We start from the raw sequence: 20,986 nt of genomic DNA, 5'->3' as shown, positions 1-20,986 counted from the left end.
TAAGTGGGATTGAAGCAGGTGCCAGTGGCTCCTGACTATAATCCCAGCTGCCCAGGAGGCTGGGATATGAGGATGGTGGTTCAAATCCAGCCTAGGCAGCTAAGTCTGTGAGAATTTGATCTCCAAAGAACCAACAGAAAGCCAGAAGTGGAGCTGTGGCTCACTGCCAATCTTGGGCAAAAAAGCTAAGAAACAGTACCCAAGCCCTAACTTGAAGCCTCAGTTTGGGCATTAAAAAAAAAAAAAAGCTAAACTGGTGCATCTTTGCAAATTTGTACAGGCCTGTTTCAAGAACCAAAATTTCAAAGTGTATGCAGCTCATCTAATTTAATAAGGAACTCCAAATCAAATTACACTTCACACTTTGTTCCAGGCAGGAAGTGTCTCCAAGGGGTCTGGTTAGGAACGAAGATGCCAGAAATTTGAGACTTCACCCTCCTGCCTAAAACTCTGCTTAGAAACCCAACACAATGGCAGGCGACGGAGGAGGGGTGCGGGGGGGGGGGGAGGGAGGGAGAAGCAAACACAGAGAAAGCTGTGCTGGCCTGAGAACAGCTGGGGATGCGTTCTCTCTGTGGGCTGCCCTTCGTGGCTGGGCACTGTGCGGGAGGTCCAGAGCTGTGAGGGTCACTCCCCATCCATTCCTCCATTCATTCACCCAGGAGCCTGAGGCACCCCAAAGGCAGGGGCAGGGTCCCCACTCTGGCTGCCAGCCAAGCCCTCCCTCCACCACTGTGGTGAGGAATCTCAAGGAGCCCCGCCATTCTGCCAACGGGGCTTCGATTGGCATCAGTCGGCAAAGACAAACTTGGACTGGGTCCAAGGCGTGCCCCACCCCCACCCCCCTCTTCTGTTCTTCATTTGCAGCCCCTCCTCCACTGCCTGGCTGCCCAGACCTATTGAGACATCAGTCTTTGTTTAAAGCAGGCCCCAACCTGCACTCGGCCCGGCCCACTCTCCTCCTCCAGTGCTGAGGCTGAGCTGCACTGATTCTGGGGGCCCTGCGGGTCGGGATGCTCTCCAGGCTTCCGGTTCCAGCCACACAGGCCCTGCCCTGTGGCTGCTCTGCTGCAGAGGCAGGCAGCAGCTGCAGCAGCGCAAAGCCACCCTAAGGCCCAGCGGCCCCACCCCGCTTGGCCTTGCCCAGCCCCGCCCCTGCTGAGTCCAAAGTAGCAGCTGGAGCAGAGATTGATTAATTCTTGGCAAAGAGGAATCCAGACAGAAAGATCCACTCGGTGGGTTGGGTGGAAGTAGGCCACTCAGCGCAGGGTGGAATTCCCTCTGAACAGGCTATCCCCCTGGGGAGGGGTCAGGGCCAGCTCCCGCCCCTGCCCGCTCCCATCAGCCAGGCTGGCAGTAGACACCAGAGCTGGCAGTGAAATGGACAAAGGCTCCCCAAGCAGAGGAGGACCTGTGGGTGCAGCTGGGCCCCTCCAGGAGCCCGAGGAGAAGGCCTGCCCCTCAGCAATGAAGCCGGTCCCCCAGCTGCAGGAGGTTCCCGAGGTCTCGGTCACGTGGGGGAGGGGGAGGGGCTGACACCAGGATATCAAGACCTGCAGGGAAGGGGGACACATTCCTCCACTATGATGAGAGCTTGAGCAACGAATCCCCTAGGGAGAGGGAAGCACCCGGACTATGTCCAAGGGCTCAGGAGGCGAGTGGGGAGGAAACCGGAGGGATGGCTCATCTCCAGCCTTCTCTCAGGATCGGGGACATTGACTATCAGCCTGGGAGCCTCAGGGTCACCGTGGGAGCCACCAGCATTCACTAGCCCCACACAGGTCCATCTCCCCTAGTCTCTCGCTTCTGCACCCACCTCACAGCATGTCTGCTTAGAATCCTGCGCATCTGAAAGGCCTCACCAAGTGCCTGCGCCCAGCTCACCACGGATGCCAGTCAGCCCAGCATGTGAGTCGGTACAAGTTCACTACCCAGCAACCTCAAGTGCCCTCTGAATCCAGGGTGGGGAAGCCAGGCGCCGTCGCTTACACCTGTAATCCTAGCTACTCAGGAGGCTGAGGTCTGAGGATCACAGTTCAAAGCCAGCCCGGGGAAGAAAAGTCCATGAGACTTATCTCCAATTAACCACCAAAAAGTTGGATGTGGAGCTGTGGCTCAAGGGGCAGAACACCAGCCTTGAGTGAAAAAGCTGAGACACAGCACCCAGGCTGAGTTCAAACCCCACAACCAAAAATAAAATAATAGATCAATGAGAATAAAAATGAATTTAAAGATAGGTAGATGAATGGGTGAGTGCTGTGGACAGATGGACAAACAGGTAGGTGGATGACACAGATGGACGTTGGACAGCCTAGCCAAGGCCTCGTACCTTCGCCTTTCCCAGGTATGCGCCTGCTGCGTGGACAGCTGCCTGGCCATCTGGGATACTTCCATCACCTTTGGAACACTGCCCAGAGATGCTGCCTGCAGACACCCAAGCTCCCCTGAGACCAGCGTAACACGAGAGTGATACCTGCATGCCATGCAAAGCTTGGATGGGACAGACACAACCTTCTAACCTCCAACAAGCCCAGGAACAGGAGCCCCCCCCTGCCCCCACCACACACAGAGGTATGTGGGCTGGACAGCCCAGCCTTCCCTCCCAAAGGCTCTGGCTGTCCCAGTGTGTACCTGTGCTGACTCTGGCCGCCCCAACAACCCTTCTGGGTCTCTGCTGGCTCCTTCTCCTCCTCTCCACCTGCCAAGCCAGGTCTGGCAGTCCTCAGTGGACACAGCCACTGGCTCACTTTATCACTTTGCCTGGCCTTCAACGCAACAGTGCCAAGGGTCCATCCCTGCTCAGCAGGCAGGATGCAGACTGGGCATCTATGGCCACTGTCTGGCTCAGCCCTGAACATTCAACCTCAAATTAGACATTGTTGGACTGAACCTAGGACCCAGCCCCTCTGCCCCCACCCTGGCTTCCCACTTCCCACAGGGCATCTCTAGCCCCCAAGGGTTGGAGACCAACCCTCACCCAGTGCTGCCAACTCCTCTGGGACCACAGCAAACTGTGCAGCCACCAGCGTTGACTGTCACGTCCCCATCTCCAAAGCACAAGAAAGTGGGGGGGGTCAACTCTCAGTACTTCCCCATGGCTGGTGCACACAGCACTGCGATAGCTTCAGAATCCCATTTCACCACAGGCATGCTGACAAACCCCGAGAGACCCTCTGAACCCTTCTGTGCTGCCCTGTTCTTGCGTGTCAATTCGCAATGGGTCAGCTTGGATCAAACAAGGCACAGGCGAGGCACACAGGCTGCGCCCGCACAGAACCATGCAGGGTCTCTGTTGGTGAAACGCTTTCCTCAGCTTGCAGGCCCTGCCTGCCACCCTGGCTCCCACTCGGTCTCCTAACCAGAACCTTCTCTCCCCTTCGCTCCTAGGATGTCCCCTATGTCTCCTGGGCCAGGGTGGCTAATCCACGCTGGGCCCTCTGCCATACCCGCCCGGGAACTCCAGGGTTCTGCCTCACTCACCCTTTACACAACCTCCCACACGAGGCACCCAGGAGGATGCTCGGACTGAGTGAATGGTCAGCCAGCTGCTCTGTGCCCAGCACCTCTTCTTCTCCCAGGCATCTTGGGGGCAGCCACCACTCCCTCCATGCCAGGACCAGTGCCACCTGGGCCACTCTCTGGGGGCGGGGCGCACGTGCAAAAGCTATATGGACAATTCCCAGTTCCATCAGCAGCAGGAGGCGCACAGCACAGGGGCCTGGGAGAAGGCTGGCAGAGCATTCTGGCCACCCTGTGGGGGTCCACGCAGGAAGCTGCTTCAGCCGTGTCAATGGGAAGAGCAGGTAGAGATGGAGGGGCAGGCTGGCCTGTGTCTGTGTCCACACACACACACACACATACACACACACACACACACACACACACACAGGAGCACGCATGAGTAGCATGCTCCTGAGACCTGAGGGCACTCACTGCCCACAGCCAGCTTCATTCGACACAAAGCTTCACAGGGGCTCCGGGAACCCCAAACCTAAAAGTCCCCACTCCCACCAGAGCAGTGCCCCACTACACAGCTCACGAACGGCTCTGATACCTATGGCAATGGCTGTGCCTTGGCAATCCCACCAGTGGAACGGGAGGCCAATAGTCTTCTCTAAATGCAGCGAGGAGAGACAGCTATATGGGGAAGTCCAGAGGTCCTCCACTGTGAGGGAGGCATGCCCCACCCACCTGTGCCCCCCTCACTGAATCCCCCTTCCTCCTCTTCACCCAGGCACTGGCTGTCCTGCTGTGGAACCCTCGGGAAATGTGCTGGCAGCATCCACTGGCCAGTGGCTGATTTTGAAGCCAATGCAGGAACCTAGAGCCGCTGTGGGAGGGTGGGAGCAGCCCCCTCCCAGGACCCTCTGACCCAGGGGGAGGGACCACATTCACATGGTAATTCTGTGGGGGAGGAGGAGGCGGGCCTGGCAGCCTTCCTGGGCCAGAGCCCAGTGGGCCTTCCAAGTTGGCTCAGGAAGTGTCCCCAAGAGTGGATGCACCAGCGGGGTACATTGTAGAGCCCCCCTCCCCACGCAACCCTACTGGGAACCCAACAAGCTGTGCTCCATTTCCTGTTTCACGGGCAACAGTGTCCACAGCCTGCCTGAGTCCTGCAGAAACACAAACACCCTACTTACCTGCTAGGGCCCTGGGCTAGCTGGGAGGAAACAGTGGTGGGACCTCACAGCTAAACTAAACGGCTGCTCCCCCCACCCGCCCACCCGTCACTCAGGATATGAAGCTCTGGAGACATGAAAGGGCCTCCTTAGACCATGGGAAACCACAAATGCCCACAACACAAAACCTAAAACAGGAGGCCCACAGACACAGACTGGCCACACACCATGTTCAGATAGGTTCAGAGGCTTGGCAATGAGTTCACGAGACCCAACAATGACCATGCTATCACAGCAATGTTCACAAGTATCAAAATAAAGTCCATCATCTGATGGGATGAATAAAGGTGTTTTATCCCTACCGTAGAATATTATTCTATGTGAAAAAGAATGAAGTATCAGCAGAGCTGTGGCCCAATGGTGGAGCGTGTACCTAGCATGCTGCAGGTTGGATCTCAGCAGCACAGGTAAACAAAAGGGAGAGGAAGGACCAGGGAGAAATGAAGGAGAGGAAAGAGGAGTGAGTGGCGAAGGTAGTTCTAATACATGCTACAATGGACACGCCCTGAAATGGGCTAAGCCAAAGCAAGCAGACACAAAAAGCCACGAACCGCCTGGCTCCATTTTACGAAGCATCCAGAATGGGTGAATGAGCAAAGCCGGGCTTGAGACCAGTGGGAATGGAGAGTGGCTGGTAGTGGGCTAAGTGGGAGATGACAGACTACTGGACAGTGGTGATGGCTCGTTTTAATGTGTCTGTCACCTTGACTGGTTACAGGCTGCCCAGATCATCACAGACCTGCCTGGTGTGGATAGGCCTCATCCCGTCAGCTGATGACAGCCGTGGGCTCGGGTCTCACTACCCAGCATCTATGGCACCAAGGCATAAATGGCTTTCTTCAGCTGGAGGACCGTGGGGAGGGCAGGAGCAGAAGGACGTGGTCAGCTCCATTAAAGCAGATCTTAAGGCCACCATGGAAAGGTCTCCTTGCTATCCACAGAGGGGCAGCTTTTCCCCAGGGCTTTCTACTCCTCACCAAGTCTCCAGGTCAGGTCAAGCCCAATGCATTTCCTCCACTCACTGTCCCTCCACAGCCTGAGCTCACAAGCACGTGCAGGCGTGCCAGTCAGCCCTAGGGTGCTGGAGGCTGCCAACCTCCACAGAATCCCTCTCTTGCATGGCACCCCACAGTGAACCAGGTGAACAGCAAATGCAAAGTTCCACAAATAATTCAGATAAATAACTCAATAACTTTGAGTACACGATCTTATGATAACTGCTCTATTTCCTTTCTTGTTTGGAACTACTGGGATTTGAACACAAAGCCTTATGCTTACTAGGCAGACACTTTTATCTGAGCTACATCGTCTAATTTTTGCTCTCTGTGTGTGTGTGTGTGTGTGTGTGTGTGTGTGTGTGTGTGTGTACGCGCGCGCGTGTGTGCTGGCCCTGGAACCTGAACTCGGGACCTGGGTGCTGTACCTCTGCTTTTTTGCTTAGGGCTAGAACTCTACCAGTTGAGCCACAGCTCCACTTCTGGCCTTTCGTTAGTTAACTAGAAATAGAAGTCTCACAAGCTTTCCTGCCTGGGATGACTTTGAACTGTAATTCTCAGGTCACAGACTCCAGAGTCACCAGAATTACAGGTGTAAGCCACTGGTGTCCAGGAGCTATTATTTTTTAATAGGATCTCACTCTTGCCTCCTGTTCTCATAGGCTTAGACTTCAAGTCTATTTATGCTTTCTTTATAGTTGAGATGACAGGCAGGCACCACCACACCCAGTTTTTTTTAATTTTTATTGGTTGAAATGGGGAGTGGGGTTCTCCTGAACTTTCTGCCCAGATGGCTTTGAGCTGTGATCTTCCCCGAAGCTAAGATCACAAAGTACAAGCAAGGAGTGCCCAGTTGTAATTGTTCAGTTTCATTATTAATGTTACTCTCTTACCGTGCCCAATCCATAATTAAACTTTGGGAGAGATACATATACATAGCTTAAAAAAATTTTAAAGCACAGTCTAATGGGGTTCAGGCACCCACAGAACATCAGAGATCAGAGGAGGGTCACCAAGTATAAACCTTCTGCTGTCTGGAGAACTCTGACTGCACAAGCACTCGGAGCTGTATACTTCAAATGACTGACTGCTATAATGCATGGATTACATCTTATAAAGCAATTATCAAAAACATTTTAAAAAATGGCTGGGCACATTTCCCCGGAGGGGGAGCGATGCCCTCCTCACCCTCTCCAGACCCCACCTGCCACCCCCACGCAGGCCATGTGCTGTGTGACTCCCACCAAAAAAAAAAAAAAAAGAAGAAGAAGAAGAAGAAAGAAATCCTATCTCAGGCCCTGGCTGGGCCCAGTGGTGTACACCTGTGATCTCAGTGAAGAGGCAGGCACAGGTAGGATTATGGTCCTAAAAGCTGATCCAGGCAAAAAGTGAGACCCTATCAAACAAAGAGGAAAACACAGCTCGGAGCCCACATTCTCTCCACAGAGGCTTTCAGGGAGGCAGGAGAGGAGAGATGCTGCCACCTCTGTCACCAAGCTTGACCGCTCTGGGTCACCACACCAACTGGTGGTGGCCGCATGCAGCCATGCTCTGTGTCCTTGAGTCTCAGCCATGAGCACCCTAGGGTGTAGCACTGGCAGGCCCAAGCCCCCAGTGAGCCAGAATGCAGCAACCCCTGACTTTGGCTCCTGCAAGGGTGCCTGCCCTGTGGCTCTCTGTGCCAGCCTGGTGCCATTCTGCCAGCCACAAACAACAGCAGTTGTCAATGGGCCACTGTCTGTGCGTCATTTGTCTCAGTGCTGCCCTGACAGCCAGCAATTGGTGGCATTTCCTCAGCTCCGCAAACTACACAGGAAACCCCCACTGCTGCCCTGTGACCCCTACTCACATGGGGAATCTGCGGACTGGAGAGCCATCCGTCGTCCTGTCCTCTGCCCTGGGGCACTCAAGTCACCAAGGAAATGGTGCTTTTTGGTCCGGTAGAGGGGAAAAAAATATTCCCGGAGACCTCAAGGCTGGGCCTCCGCAAACCCACAAAACATCAGGATAGAAGCAGCGAATGTGTCGTTCTGCAAGGCCGGCCAAGTCCTTCAATGAAACATTAACCAAGCATCCAGCTAACACCCAGGAAACCCAGCACCTGGATGCAGAGACAAACCTGACACAGTCCTAGCAAGAGACAGACAGACAGACAGCGTTCCAAGGTCTCCATGCAGCAGGGCCCACTGGGTCTCCTGGGAGCTCCGACAGCCTTGAATGGTCAGCAAGTCCCCTCCCTGGCAAGGACATGGACCCAGGCCGGGCAGCTGGATAAGATATGGATCTGGGAGGGCAGGAGCAGGCTGCCCACATTCCCCTGAGGACATGTGCAAGGACAACTGTCCTTATGACCAGCCTGCTGGCCACCTCCCTGGCACCGGCAGGGCCGGACCTGCAGGCTCTGGGGGGCCCAGGCACAGGAGGGGTACAGAGAGCCGGGTGGGACAGAAAGGTGAAGGCCATGCCCTACCTGTGAGTTAGGCAGGGGGTGATGATTGGCATTGACCCCATGTGTCCCCCCACACCCAGGGTTGGGGTTCCTGCAGCCCTGGGAACTCAGGATCTGGCATCTTCCACTATACCTCCTGCCATCAGCTTCAGGAGGATGCTGAAAAATCGGGGGGCTCTGCCCAAGATCTACATACTGCACTTGAAATAACATGCACATATCACATCAGCTGGTCAGCAAGGCTGGCGTCTTTCAGGTTCTTTGCATTGAACTGCAGCCAACTCCTAACCAAACCACAGCTGACTGGTACGTGGGGCACTACAGGAGTGAGGCACTACAGCCTGGGTACCCCGACACTGGGTAGAGCGTCTCCTTTGTGGGCCCTTACAGCCCAGAGAAGTGTGATTCCCGGTATGGATAAAAGACAACAGAGCCAGATGCCAGGGACTTACCCCTGTCATCCTAGCTATCCAGGAGGCTGAGGTCTGAGGATCATGGTTCAAAGCCAGCCCAGGCAGGAAAATCCATGACTCTCATCTCCAAACAACCACCAAAAAAGCTGCAAGTGGGGCTGCAGCTCAAATGGTAGAGTTCTAGCCTGCAGCAAAAATGCTAAGGGACAGTGCCCAGGCCCTGAGTTCAAACCCCAGTATGACCTACCCTCTCCCAAAAAGCCAGCAGCAGGGCTGAGGCAGATGTGCCACCCAACACTGTGAAGCCAGGACACAGGGCTCCCCGCTTTGCTCCCTGGGGTGGTAGGAACAGGAGAAAGGCTTGAGCCCACCTTTCAGGGGTGGACAGCAGCCCCTGTCTGGCCTGTAATTAGACCTGCTGCAGGTTGGTACCTCACAGGACTAACTCTGCTTTGTGCAGAGCCCGCACCCCTCAACGCCTTCCTGGGAACAACTCCCCAGGCTCCACAGGGCTGGGGAAGGCAGGTCCCTGCCTGTCCATCGACCTGGCTGGGGCTCAGTGAACAAATCGAAGCTCTGCGCTGCAAGGCAGGAGTCTGGGAACAGAGCCCGGGCCAAGGGCTGAGGCCAGCTAGGAGTCCCTCCCTGCAGCAAGCGGACACCTCGAGTGGAATCCCAGGCACTTCCCCGTGGTCAGCACCACAGCCTACGCCAAGGCAAGCGGAGCCCGCAGGGTCACCATGGCCCACCCAGCCCAAGCGTGGCCATTGGCCATCAGCCTCTATCCTTGTACATTAAAATATGATCCTTCTTCACACATACCAGCCAGCCAACCGGACACACAGACAGAGGCACACACAGAAAAAGAAACAGAGACAAAGAGTCAGAGACGGAGGGAGGGAGGGAGGAAGAAGAAGCCCAGAAACTTCCGGGGTGGTGTGGGAAAGCGTGTAGGGGGAACTGGAGGCTTCCTAGAGGACTTCTGACCTGTAGACTGGGGCCGGGCAGGACTCCCAAGATGGGTCTTCCTCTTCCGTGCACAGGCCTCAGCCCTGTCGGGCACCCTGTCTGCCCAGAGCAGCCCGATGTTGCAGGAGGCCAGGGACTGTAAGGGCTGGGGAGGAGCCCTGGCTGTCCCATGGCAGAGGCTTGGGGCAAAGGGCCTGAGCGCCACCCTCACAGCCAAAGGGCAGAGGTGTGTGTGTGTGGGGGGGGAATCTGGGCCCAGGCTGGCCACATTGGGCATTGCCAGTGGCTTCATTCCCACCAGGAGTGTGGATCCTCCACACACATGCTGTGGCCCTAGCGGCCCAGCTCTTGCCATGGTTTCACCAAGAGCGGGGCACAGTGGGCACATAAGCCACCCCAACACAGAACTGGCCAGGACACAGGAAGCTGGGCCAGGTCAGCAGTGACTCAGTTCCCAGAGATAGACATACAAAAGGTGAATCACGGCAGAAGCTGGGCTACTCAAAAGGCTGAGATCAGGGGGCTGCAGTTTTAATGAAGCCAGCCCGGGCAGGAACATCCATGAGACTCTTAACTTGGAATAACCACCAAAAAGGCTGGAAAGCAAGGCTGTAGTTCAAGAAGCAGAGCACCAGCCTTGAGCACAAAAGCTCAGGGACAGTGTCTAGGCCCTGAGTTCAAGACCCAGGATCAGTGTACACACACACACACACACACACACACACACACACGAGTGAGGGGCCATCTTCCTCAGCCACCTCTTGGCCCAAGGGTCCCGAGAGGACAATAGGGCAGATGGCATTTTTCCACAGGGTACTCGGGTGGAGATGGCTGCCTGCCCTGGGAAGTAAGGGCATGATTCACCTTCCCCTCTCCTCAGAGGGAGCTCCCTGGCTGTCAAGGGGAGCTAGGCCAAGAGTGACATTTGGGCAAAGGGTACAGAACCCCCATCAATGTGGTGCAGCATGAATGAGGGGGATCAGCACAGCAGGGAAAGAACAGGGCCTTCCCACCTCCTTCTCTGACGCTTGGCCCAGTGAGATGTAAACCAGATCCATGGGTCCGGCAGCCACTGTCCCAGGGGAAGATCCGCTGGAGACCTGCTGCCAGGCCTACCACTTCCCCAACCAGGGACCCACTGCTTCCCGGTGCTACATTTTTCTCAAGGAAAGGAATTTCACACGTCCCTCGGGGAGCAGAGATGCTCCCCTACCTCTGACAGAAGGCAGGCAGCTTTCCTGTCAGGGAGGGAGGGCGGGAGACCAGAGCAACAGATTGGAAACTGAGTCCTGAGCAGATGGCATTGCCTCTGTCCCTTCCTGCGTGAGCATCACATACCATACTCTGTGTGGGAAGCAGCAGTGGTTCACTTAGTCCTGGCTTCTGCAAAACCTTTAGAAAGTTCCAGAAGTGCTCTCGGACAAGACCAGGGCTCCAAGACGTGGCTTCACAGAGCAGATGCACACACACACACACACACACCCCAGTGCACTCTCTCTCTCCACCCCCCCCATACAAATGCATACCAGCCCCCACCCCACCTGGCACATCCTGGAACCAGAAGCCCACTGCCCGGGGAGGGGTCAGGACTAGGCACCTGGGGAAGGGAGGGCAGCAGCGTGCGTAGCCTCCCCCAGCCCCCTGGAGGCCGGGGGAGCTGTTCACGACAGGAGGGGGGCAGCCACTCTGCGGAGTTAGCCAAATATTTACAAAGAGATAGCCATGGTCGCACAAAGCCCCTTTCTTCCACTGCGAGACTGAAAATCTGGTCCCCGCGTGGAGGACGCCCTGGCCACGCCACCCCTCTTCCTGGGGACTCACGGCCGTCTTGCCAGCCCCGGCGGGGCAGGGTGGCCATCGGTGCCCTCCAGGCAGCCGTACCACCTGAGGGCCCCCCCGGAGCCGGCCGTGCAATGCTGGAAGAACAAAGAGCGTGGAGGACTCACCCGGCAGCTGAGAGTCGGCTGGCTGGAAGGCAGAGCGCAGCCCGCCCACCGGGTCACATGGCTCGGAGCCGAGCGAGCCGAGGATCAAAGGGGCTTTGTGGCTGGGGAACAAGGAGCCTCCCAGAGCGCCAGCAGAGGTAGGAGGGCCGGCGGGAGCACTGGAGGGAGGATCGGAGGGGACAGGCAGGCTCACAGGGCAGGGCGAGGAGAGGGGTGGGGGAGGGGCCCTGCGGCAGCCGCAGGGGCAGGGGGAGGGGACTTCCTTGCATAAAGCTCAGAGGAGCCGCCTCCAAGAAGGGAGCCACAGGGTCCCGGAAAAGCATGGGGGGGGGGGGCGCCAGGCTGCATCTATCCATCACCAACCCCTCGGGCTGGCAGTGGGGTGACAAACCCCTTCTCCAGGTGCCTGCTCCACCCCAGCTACATTCTGTGCCCTCTCCTCAGAGCATCCATCCCTCCACTCAGGGGCACCCCCAGTCCCTGTCCAAGGCATCCAGTGGGGCCAGTGAGAGGCAGCCCTGGCCAGGGAAAAAGAGAAAGGCCGGTCGGAGGCCAGCTCGCTCCATGCCTCTCCTCAGGGCCTAGGCAGTGACTCAGGGTGCTGCTCCCTCTGCTCCCCTGCCCTGCAGGCCTCTGGGCAAGGCAGCTCCCTGGGAGGGTGAGCCAGGGTTAAAGGTTTGCTTGGGGCAGGGGCCGTAGGTGATAAGACACCAGGAAAGGATGTCACAGGCCATCTATCTCTGGGCCTCCAGGAGAAATACATAATTCCCGCCCAAGCCCAGGAGCCTCGACTCCCACACACACAGGAAGCAGTCAAAGCCCCAGGGCTTGCACCCCATCAGCCACATGCCAGAACTCCTGGCCCCTGCCCATTATGCAGCCTCTTTGGAATCTGTAAGATGGGCGCCACTAAGTCACAGTGCTAAAGCAATGCCACGGCCACAGCCCGGGAGAGCCACCCTCTCTCCCAAGGCCTTCCCAGGTGTCCCCCATGGCTGTGTAATTCCAGCTGCTTGGGAGGATTTAAGCAAAACTCAAGAGCCCATCTCAAAACTAAAAGGGCTGGGGCTCAAGTGGTAGAGCACTTTTGCCTATCACGTGTGTGGTCCTTAGGGGATTTGGTCTGATCTATGGGTTCCTTCTTAGGCCCTGACAGGCAGCTCCAGGAACCAGCCAACAGCCAAAGGATGCTGGAAAGGACACAGGTCTCCCCTTCATCACAGCTGCCTTGGAGCCTCAGAGCCCTGTCTCCAGTGCCTGCCGGGCCACCTCCCTCCCTCCTGGGAGGCAGAGGGAGACCCCATGATCTTTTGTTCTCTGGCTCTTGGATTTTCCTTTTTTGTCTATCATCTTTCTGGATACACAGGCCATGTTCCCACAATGCATCATGGCTGGTCCAGCAAGCCCATCCCTCGAAGTGCTCCTCCTGATTTCTGGCCAGGGAGGTGGGTGACCGGCTGCTTGGTACAAGATAGCCTGTGCCCCTCTACAGCGGATGCTCACTGGGCACTGAAGGAGACGGTCCAGCGCAGTGGGGGAATTCCCCTGCATCCCAGCCAGGCCTGACTTTCCACATGGGAATTCTGTCCTTAGGCCTATGTGTGTGGGGGGGGCGGGGGGGACAGGGCCCAGCACTCAGCTCTCCAGCTCTCTCAGCCTTAGGGAAGTAGCCTCACAACCCCCAAATGTTCCCCCCCCCCCCCAGTCCTCCAGCGTAGCTGTATGGTACAAGTGTGACCTTAAACTTTTCTAGACACCACATAAAAAACCGTAAGAAGAACCAGGGGACATTCACTGTGATGTATTTGTAGTAAGAGCCAAAATGTTGTGATTACATCCAACACATAATCACCATAAACATGCCAAGAGATATTCCATGGTTTTTGTTTTTTTTTCCCCTGAGGGAAGATTCCAAAATCCAGAATGCACACGTGTGTGTGTGTGTGTGTGTGTGTGTGTGTGTGTGTGTGTTTTGCTGGAGGCTGAACTCAGGCCCTGGGACATGTCCTTCAGCTTTTTCGATCAAGGCTGATTCTCTGCCTCTTGAGCCACAACTCCACTTCCTGCTCCTTGACAGTGAATTGAAAATTAAAGCCTTGCAGACTTGGCTGTCTGGGCTGGCTTCAAATGGCCATCCCCTGGAGCTCAGCCGCCTCAGTAGCTGGGATCCAGGCCCGAGCCACCACCGCATGGAAGGTTACTCTCACAGCACCTCTCAGTCTGGACAGCCCCGTTTCTGGTGGTCCACTGGCTACCACCATGTGGCCAGTGGTGGCTGGGCCAGGCACGAAGACCTCAGCGGTATCATTTCATCCCAAATGGTCCCATGCCACTGGCTGCAATGCATTTCCTAGAGGCCCCAGTTCACATTTAGTACCCAGTCTACAAGGCACAGTCAGAGCTCGGTGGGACATGTGCTGACCGCAAGAGGGCACTGAGGCCCCTGGCACCAGTGGGGCTCCCTTTCTGGGGACATTTCTCCTGGAGTTCACTATCAGAAAGGACAGTTTCTCCAGAGGAATTACTATGCTGGGCACGGAGCCAAACACCATTAACACCGTGCCGAACACACACCAATCTCCGGGACCGTCCCCAGGCCTCTCCCTTCGCTCTCATGTTGGCATCAGTGTGAGCTGTATCCCAAACCCCCAGGCAGACACTGGCCTGTGGGCCTGGCCAGCAGGGTGGCTGAATGTCAAAATGTCCCTTCTTTGTCAGAGAGCTCTGAAGCCTTGAGATGTACAGACTTGGGACCTAGGAAGTTATGGGGCAGGATGCGAAAGGAGTAAAAATTGGGAGATTTCAAGCCAAGACCCATGCAAAGAAGGAGGAAGAAGAGGAAAGGGCGGCAGACACCCAGGCTCCTTCAACCCCTGCCCTTCCGGAGGCCTGGGGAGCTTCACTCCACTTCCGCTGCATGCCTACAGCTCTCAGGCAGCCAGCTCATCGGCGACGTGTTTATTTACTGTGAAGTCACACGGAACAGCACTTTAAAGAATTTACAGAGCTTGAACGCAGAGGTGGCTGTCCAGGGCCGTGGAGGGGAGGAGGCTCGGACATGGGGCTTCCGCTCTGGTGACACTTTCTTGTGTTCATCCCAAATGCAAAGCTCACCACGCTCCCTATGTTTTACAGCAATATATTAAAAAAAAAAAATAAGAATTAAAGGAAAACACACAAACTGTGGCCTCCCCCTCCACTTCACCCCATTGGTTTTGTTGTTGTACATTTTGAAACCACGAGTCCTCCTAGCCAACTCAGGAGGCTGAGATCAAAGTTCAAAGCTAGCTTGTGTCTCAATTATTTTAGAAGAAACATGGCTCCATTGGTAGAGTACCAACCAATGAGCCAAAGCATCAGATACTAAGTTCGAGTTCCAGTTTTAGACTTAAAAAAAGAAAGAAAAAGGGGCCGGGAGTTTGGCCTAGTGGTGGAGTGCTTGCCTGGCATGCACAAAGACCAGGGTTCAATTCCTTGGTACCACATACATAGAAAAAAGCCAGAAGTGATGCTGAGGCTCAAGTGGTAGAGCTCTAGCCTTGAGAAAGTCCAAGGACAGTGCTCAGGCCCTGAGCTCAAGCCCAGGACTGGCAAAAAAAAAAAAAAAAGAAATAAAGAAATAAAGAAAGAAAGAAAGAAAGAAAGAAATAAATAAAGAAAGAAAGAAAGAAAGAAAGAAAGAAAGAAAGAAAGAAAAGGAAGTCTGAATTAACCAGCAAAAAGCTAGAAATGGAACTATCACACCCACCCTGACAGTGCCCAGGTCCTGAGTATAAAAAGGAAGGTAGTGGAGCTGGGAGCATGGCTTAGTGGTAGTGTGCTCGCCTAGTATGCACAAGGATCTGGGTTTGATTCCCCAGAACCACATACACAGAAAATGCCAGGAGTGGTGCTGTGGCTCAAGTGGCAGAGTGCTAGCCTTGAACAAAAAGTGTCTAAGACAGTCCTCAGGCCTTGAGTTCAAGCCCCAAGACTGGCAAAAAAAAAAAAGGAGGATGTTGAGCTGGGAGTGTGGCTAGTGGTAGAGTATTTGCCTAACATGCACGAAGCCCTGGGTTCAATTCCTTGGTTCCACATACACAGAAAAAGCCAGAAATGGCGCTGTGGCTCAAGTGGTAGAGTGCTAACCTTGGGAAAGCCCAAGGACAGTGCCTAGGTCCTGAGTTCAAGCCCCACCACTGGCAAAAAGAAATAACAAAAACAAGAAACAACAGAAGAGGAGTGTCCAGCAACCCCCGTGGGGCTCCCCTTCCTGCACACCCTCTCCTGGCCCCAGGTGGATCCAGAGGGCCTCTGGATCTGAGATGGAGATCCAATCTCCCCATCTGCCAGGACCCTGCACTGGTCTACCTCCCCACTAATCCTCATCTCATGCAAGCAAGAGGCCTGCCTCAGCTCGCCCCCAGTACCCCAAACCCACCTCCCAGGGCCTCTATTACTGGTGCCCCTACCCTCTCAGTGGCCTCTGCTTCCTCCCACATCTCCATGGTAACAGACCACAAGCAGGTGAACCTCCTTCCTAAGAAGCCTCACCCCACCCAGTCAGGGAGCACGAGGGCCTCCAGACAGCCTTCTTCCTCTTGAAAAGCTATCATTCAGCCAGGCACAGTGGTGCAGGCCTGGAATCCCAGCCCTCAGGAGGCCAAGGCAAACTAGGTTAGGCAGTGAAATTTTATCTCAAGAGGGGCAGGGCGGGAGGACACACATAAAGCTACTAGTACACCAGGAGTGGGGGTTCTAAGCAGGTTCTAAGACCTGCAGGTAAAGTGTGGGCTTACTCTCACGTGACCACCTGCCGATGGGCTCTGGCCTGGCACCCCTCCCAGCAGGCTCACCTCCCAACAACATGCCCCAGCACCCCCTCTCACCCTGGTCCACAGAACTAATACCAACTCAGGCCCGGGCTCTAAGCTCGGGGCTGACAGGAGGCCTCAGCTACGCCCCAGGTCCTCAATGAGTATCAAAAATCTACAGCGATGTGCCCCACTTTTCCTGAGGTGTGTGGACTTGTTGTTTTTTTTTCAGTCCTGGGGTTTGAGCTCATGGCCTCATGCTTGCTAGTGTGAACATGCTGAGCTGTTTTTCACACGTATGTTTAGGGAAGGGCCACAGGTCTGAGCTGTGATCTGCCAACTTTTAGGGGAGTCTCAAGGACTTTCCTACCCAGGTCTGCCTGCCACCAGGACCCCAACCCCAACCTCCCATGTAGTTAGGATGACGGGCCCTCCCCACAGGGCCCAGCTACGAGACAAGGAAAGGGCCTTGTGTACTAACTACTGGGCTCAAGCTGGCCTCCCACTCTCAGCCTTCCACAGAGTTCAAATGAGAACTCTGAGCCACTGGCACCCAGCTTTTGGGGGCTCTTGCTGTGTAGAGTTTCAAAATATGACCAATGCGCAGACAAACCCACCTGCTTAATGTCCTAAGTGATCTTTACTAGTACCAGAACTCTGACTGAAAGGCATACCCATAGTCCGCAGGTAACACCATTCAGAAAACACTGGTGGGCTGGGAGTTTGGCCTAGTGGTAGAGTGCTTGCCTAGCATGCATGAAGGCCAGGGTTTGATTCCTTGGTACCACATACATAGAAAAAGCTGGAAGTGGTACTGTGGCTCAACTGGTAGAGCTCTAACCTAGAGACAGTCCAAGGACAGTGCTCAGACCCTGAGTTCAAGGACCAGGACTGGCAAAAAAAGAAAAGAAAAGAAAAGAAAAGACTGGCTTAGCCCTCAGACCTACAGTCTTGCTGTGAGCCATGGCCTAGCCCGCTCTGCAGGGCTAGAGAACTCGGGCCCCAGAGGTAGAAGGGCTTCCCGGGGGGGGGGGGGAGCGGGGGCAGCAGGGCACCCACAGATCATGAGATGGTATTTTAAGATCCCAATTCCTAAATTACCAAGAGATCAAAGAATGATCACTGCTGTATAGTTTACAAAGGCCAAAAAAACCTGGCAAATACCCAGTGGTCCAATAAATACTGCACAGCAATAAAAATAAACAATCCGGAAGCACAATGTAAACGAATCTCAAACTCAGATATAAAGAGATAAAAGGCTGCCAGGCACTAGCGGCTCACACCTGCAATCCTAGCTACTCAGGAGGCTGAGATCTGAGGATCATGGTTCAAAACCAGTCTGGGCAGGTCTGAGTGATAGACATTTTATCTTTTTGCCAGTCATGGGGCTTGAGCTCAGGGCCTGAGCACTGACCTTGGGCTTTCCTCAAGGCTTTAGTGCTCTACCACTTGAGCCACAGAACCACTTCTGGCTTTTTTCTGTGTATGTGGTACCAAGGAATCGAACCCAGGTCTTCATGCATGCTAGGCAAGCACTCTACCACTAGGCCAAACTCCGGGCCCCAGGAAAGTCTGTGTGAGACTTGTATCTCTGAAAAAAACAGCAAAAAGGCAGAAATGGAACTGTAGCTCCAGTGGTAGAGCACTAGTCTTGAGCAAGAAAGCTCAGAGACAGTGTCCAGGCTCTGAGTTTAAGCCCCAGGACTGGCACAAAAGTAAAAAGCTGCAAGATCCAGGGTGCTTACTCCTGAAGCCATGCAACATGACGGCGCAGATGACAGAGGGAGGCACTGTGCAGGGAGCTGGAGAAGGTATGAACAAGAATAACAAGCAAACATGCAAATTGGGCGGGGAGGAGGATATGGCACCCAGGTACCGGCTGTCTGTCTGCAATGGTACTTATTTTTAAAAACCAAAAGCAGATGGGCTTGGTGGCTCACACCTGTAATCCAATCCTACTTGGAGGACAGGGACCCAGAGGACAGAAGTCTGAAGCCAGCCTGGGGAAGAAGTTAGTGAGACCCTCCTCTCAACTCGTGAAGGCTGGGCATGGAGGTTCACACCAATCATCCCAGCTAAATGGGAAGTGCCAATGGACTTGCCGAGGAGGGTAGAAACGAGACCCTGGTGTAAAGTAACTGAAGAGGGATAAGGCATGGGTTAAGGAGTAGAGTGCCTTCTAGCAAATGCAAAACATTAAGCACAAACCCCAGTGTCACCAAACGAACCAACAAAATGCTGGAAGAGGAGCTGAGCATGTTAGTGCATGCCTGTAATCCCAGCCCTCAGGAGACAGGAGGAGGGCAGGCCTCAGCTACAGAGTGAGGCCATCTCCCCAAACAAGCGACAACCATGACAGCAGGATCCGGAAAGACCATCCTTCTTCTGCCCTGCAGTGTAAAAGCCGTGAGGGTTCTGTGGCCAAGTGGCTATGCAGCCTGGGAGACAAGCCATGACCATTCTGAGCCTCAGTTTACCTCTCATGGAAGACGATGAAACCACCTGCTCTCCCATGAGTTAACATAAAAACACTGGAAGTTCATGTTACTATAATCCCAGCTACTCAAGAGGCTGAGATCTGAGGATCATGGTTCAAAGCCAACCATGACAGGAAAGACTTTAAGATTTTAACCTCCAATTAACCACCAAAAAGTTGGAAGTGGCACTGTGGCTCAAGTAGTAGAGTGCCGGCCTTGAGCAAAAAGAGCTCAGAAACAGTGCCCAGGACCTGAACCCAAGTTCAAAGATTGGCATAAGGAAGAACAAAACAAAACAAAACAAAAAACTTTGAAACCATGTAAGCAAGTGAGCTGGTCAGCTCAGGCCTCTTTTCACGCCTGGCAAATGTCCCCTGGCCAAAGGCCCCGGCTTGGAGTCCTGTGTCTCAGCCCTGGAGCCTGATGGCTTCACATCAGCCCATCAGCCTGAGGCTAGCTTGGGGAGGGGAGGGCAGGTGCCCACTCTCCCAAACAGGGGAGCAGGGGAAACAATGTCACATGACAATGAGCAGCTCAACTGCCCTGCTTCCCTTCTGCCCAAGCAAACCCAATCAGTGGAAAGGAACTTGTTTTCCTCTCTGTGCTGTTGGGGATTAAACCTAGGGCCTCCTGCATGCTAGGCAAGTGTTCTACCACTGAGCCCTGCCCAGCCCTGCCCTGCCCTGCCCTGCCCTGGGCTAACATTTTTCTGTATATGTGCGCCAGTCTTGGGGCTTGAACTCAGGACCTGGATGCTGACCCTGAACTTTTCCACTCAAGGCTAGTCTCTACCAGGAGCCACAGCTCCACTTCAGGATCTTTGCTGGTTAACTAAGCCCAGGCTGGCTTTGAACTGATAACCTCAGGATCTTGAGTAGCTAGAACAGCAGGCGTAAGCCAGTGTCCTGGGCAAACTTCTGAACCTGCAGGAGGGCATCCCTTCTCCCATCTGCACAAGTTGGGAGACAGGTCAGTCAGCAAGGGCAGGACACCCCGGGATCCCAGTGGAGGACCCCAGGAGGCCCTGCTCTGGGGAGGGGAGGTATGTGTGCAGCAGTGGGAGGGCGGAGGGGAGGAAAAGAACAGCTGTCAGCCCTGCTCCCTTGCACGCTCATGGGCGCTCCAGTGGAAGTGAGCGGAAACAGCTCTGCCCACGAGCCACCTGCATTTGCCGCATCCACGGGATCTGGTGCTGTCTCGAGAAAGTTTGGCAACATAATAAATACCACACACTTTCCACGCCAGCTGCAGGCCAGAGGCGGTGTTGGCAGCCACGCACACTGCCACTCACATGACCTGGGGTCTGGGGCAGCCACCCTGCCAGAGCCTGGGCCTTCACGGACACAGGTCAGCCCACTAGGGCCTCAGAGTCAGAGGGCAAAAACCAAGACAACGATGACGGAGGGCCAGATGGCAAGAACAAGTCCTAAGGAGCTGGGGCTGTGGTGGGTGGGGTGGGAGGGACCGAAGAGCAGCCCAGGGCTGCTGCTGCTGCTGCCTCTCTGCCTCTCTCTCTCTTGCACGCACCCCCCCATACACACACACAGGGAAGAAGAGCACGTGGGGTGAGATGCTGCCGGCCTTCTGGGAACTCCCTACAGGAAAGACTCTGGACACGCCACTCCACTTCCGTTTCCTCACAAGGCCTGAAAATGCCGAGTCACAAAGAAGGAAGCAGATGCACCAGCCCACACATCCACCTGCCCTATGGAAGGGGGAGCAGTTGTGCTCCAAGTCTCTCCCACCCATGAGCTCCCCAAGCTGTGAGGTCTAGAGGTGCCCAGAGGCACCCAGAACCACCACCCAGGGTCTGGTCACACCTTCTGGGCTGTGTGTTTCTTGTTGCCGCCGCCATGTGTGCCAAGTGACTGAAACACTACCCCGTGTCCCACTGCACAGTGGGCTCGGGCCCCAGGCTGTGCCATCCTCCTGGGAGGCTCCTGCAGGCACCTTGGGAGCAGGTGGTAGACTCGTTTTCCCAGCACTAAAGATAAGATGTGAATATCGCCGAGTGTTGATGCTGTCCATCTCACTGGTCAGTGGGGTTCAGGACCCCCACTGTCTGTGACATGTGTGGTGTGGTTAGGGAGATGCACTGACCACAGGCACTCAGAGCTGTGCCTGGCCCGGCCATGGAGTGACCAGCACAAGCTGGCAATGGCCCGTGCCCCCCGGGTGAGCTCTCGAGGGGGGTCTGGAAAGGGGCGGGAAGATGTCTTTCTGTGACCCACACCTGCCCCAGAGTTCTGGACAGCGTCCCCTGAC

The 20,986-nt window shown here is 55.1% G+C and overlaps 1 protein-coding gene across 5 annotated transcripts in view; it reads right to left on the bottom strand.

Annotated features, from left to right (window-relative positions):
- The window catches only part of Septin9 (septin 9), a 134,927-nt gene that overhangs the window by 15,674 nt on the left and 98,267 nt on the right, over positions 1-20,986 (bottom strand). Inside the window, exon 1 of one of the 5 annotated variants that reach the window (XM_090350409.1) lies at positions 11,452-11,535. The exons of the other annotated variants lie outside the window; for them this stretch is intronic. The gene's annotated coding sequence lies outside the window, so the exon portion shown is untranslated. Of the gene's footprint in view, positions 1-11,451; positions 11,536-20,986 lie in introns of those variants that run through there. 5 annotated transcript variants of the gene reach the window in all.

This window comes from Megascapheus bottae, chromosome 17 (assembly GCF_031878675.1).
Source record: "Megascapheus bottae isolate mThoBot1 chromosome 17, mThoBot2.hap1, whole genome shotgun sequence".
Taxonomy (NCBI): Eukaryota; Metazoa; Chordata; class Mammalia; order Rodentia; family Geomyidae; genus Megascapheus; species Megascapheus bottae.
Note: the sequence above shows the minus strand (reverse complement) of the source record. Positions and strands in the feature narration are given on the sequence as shown.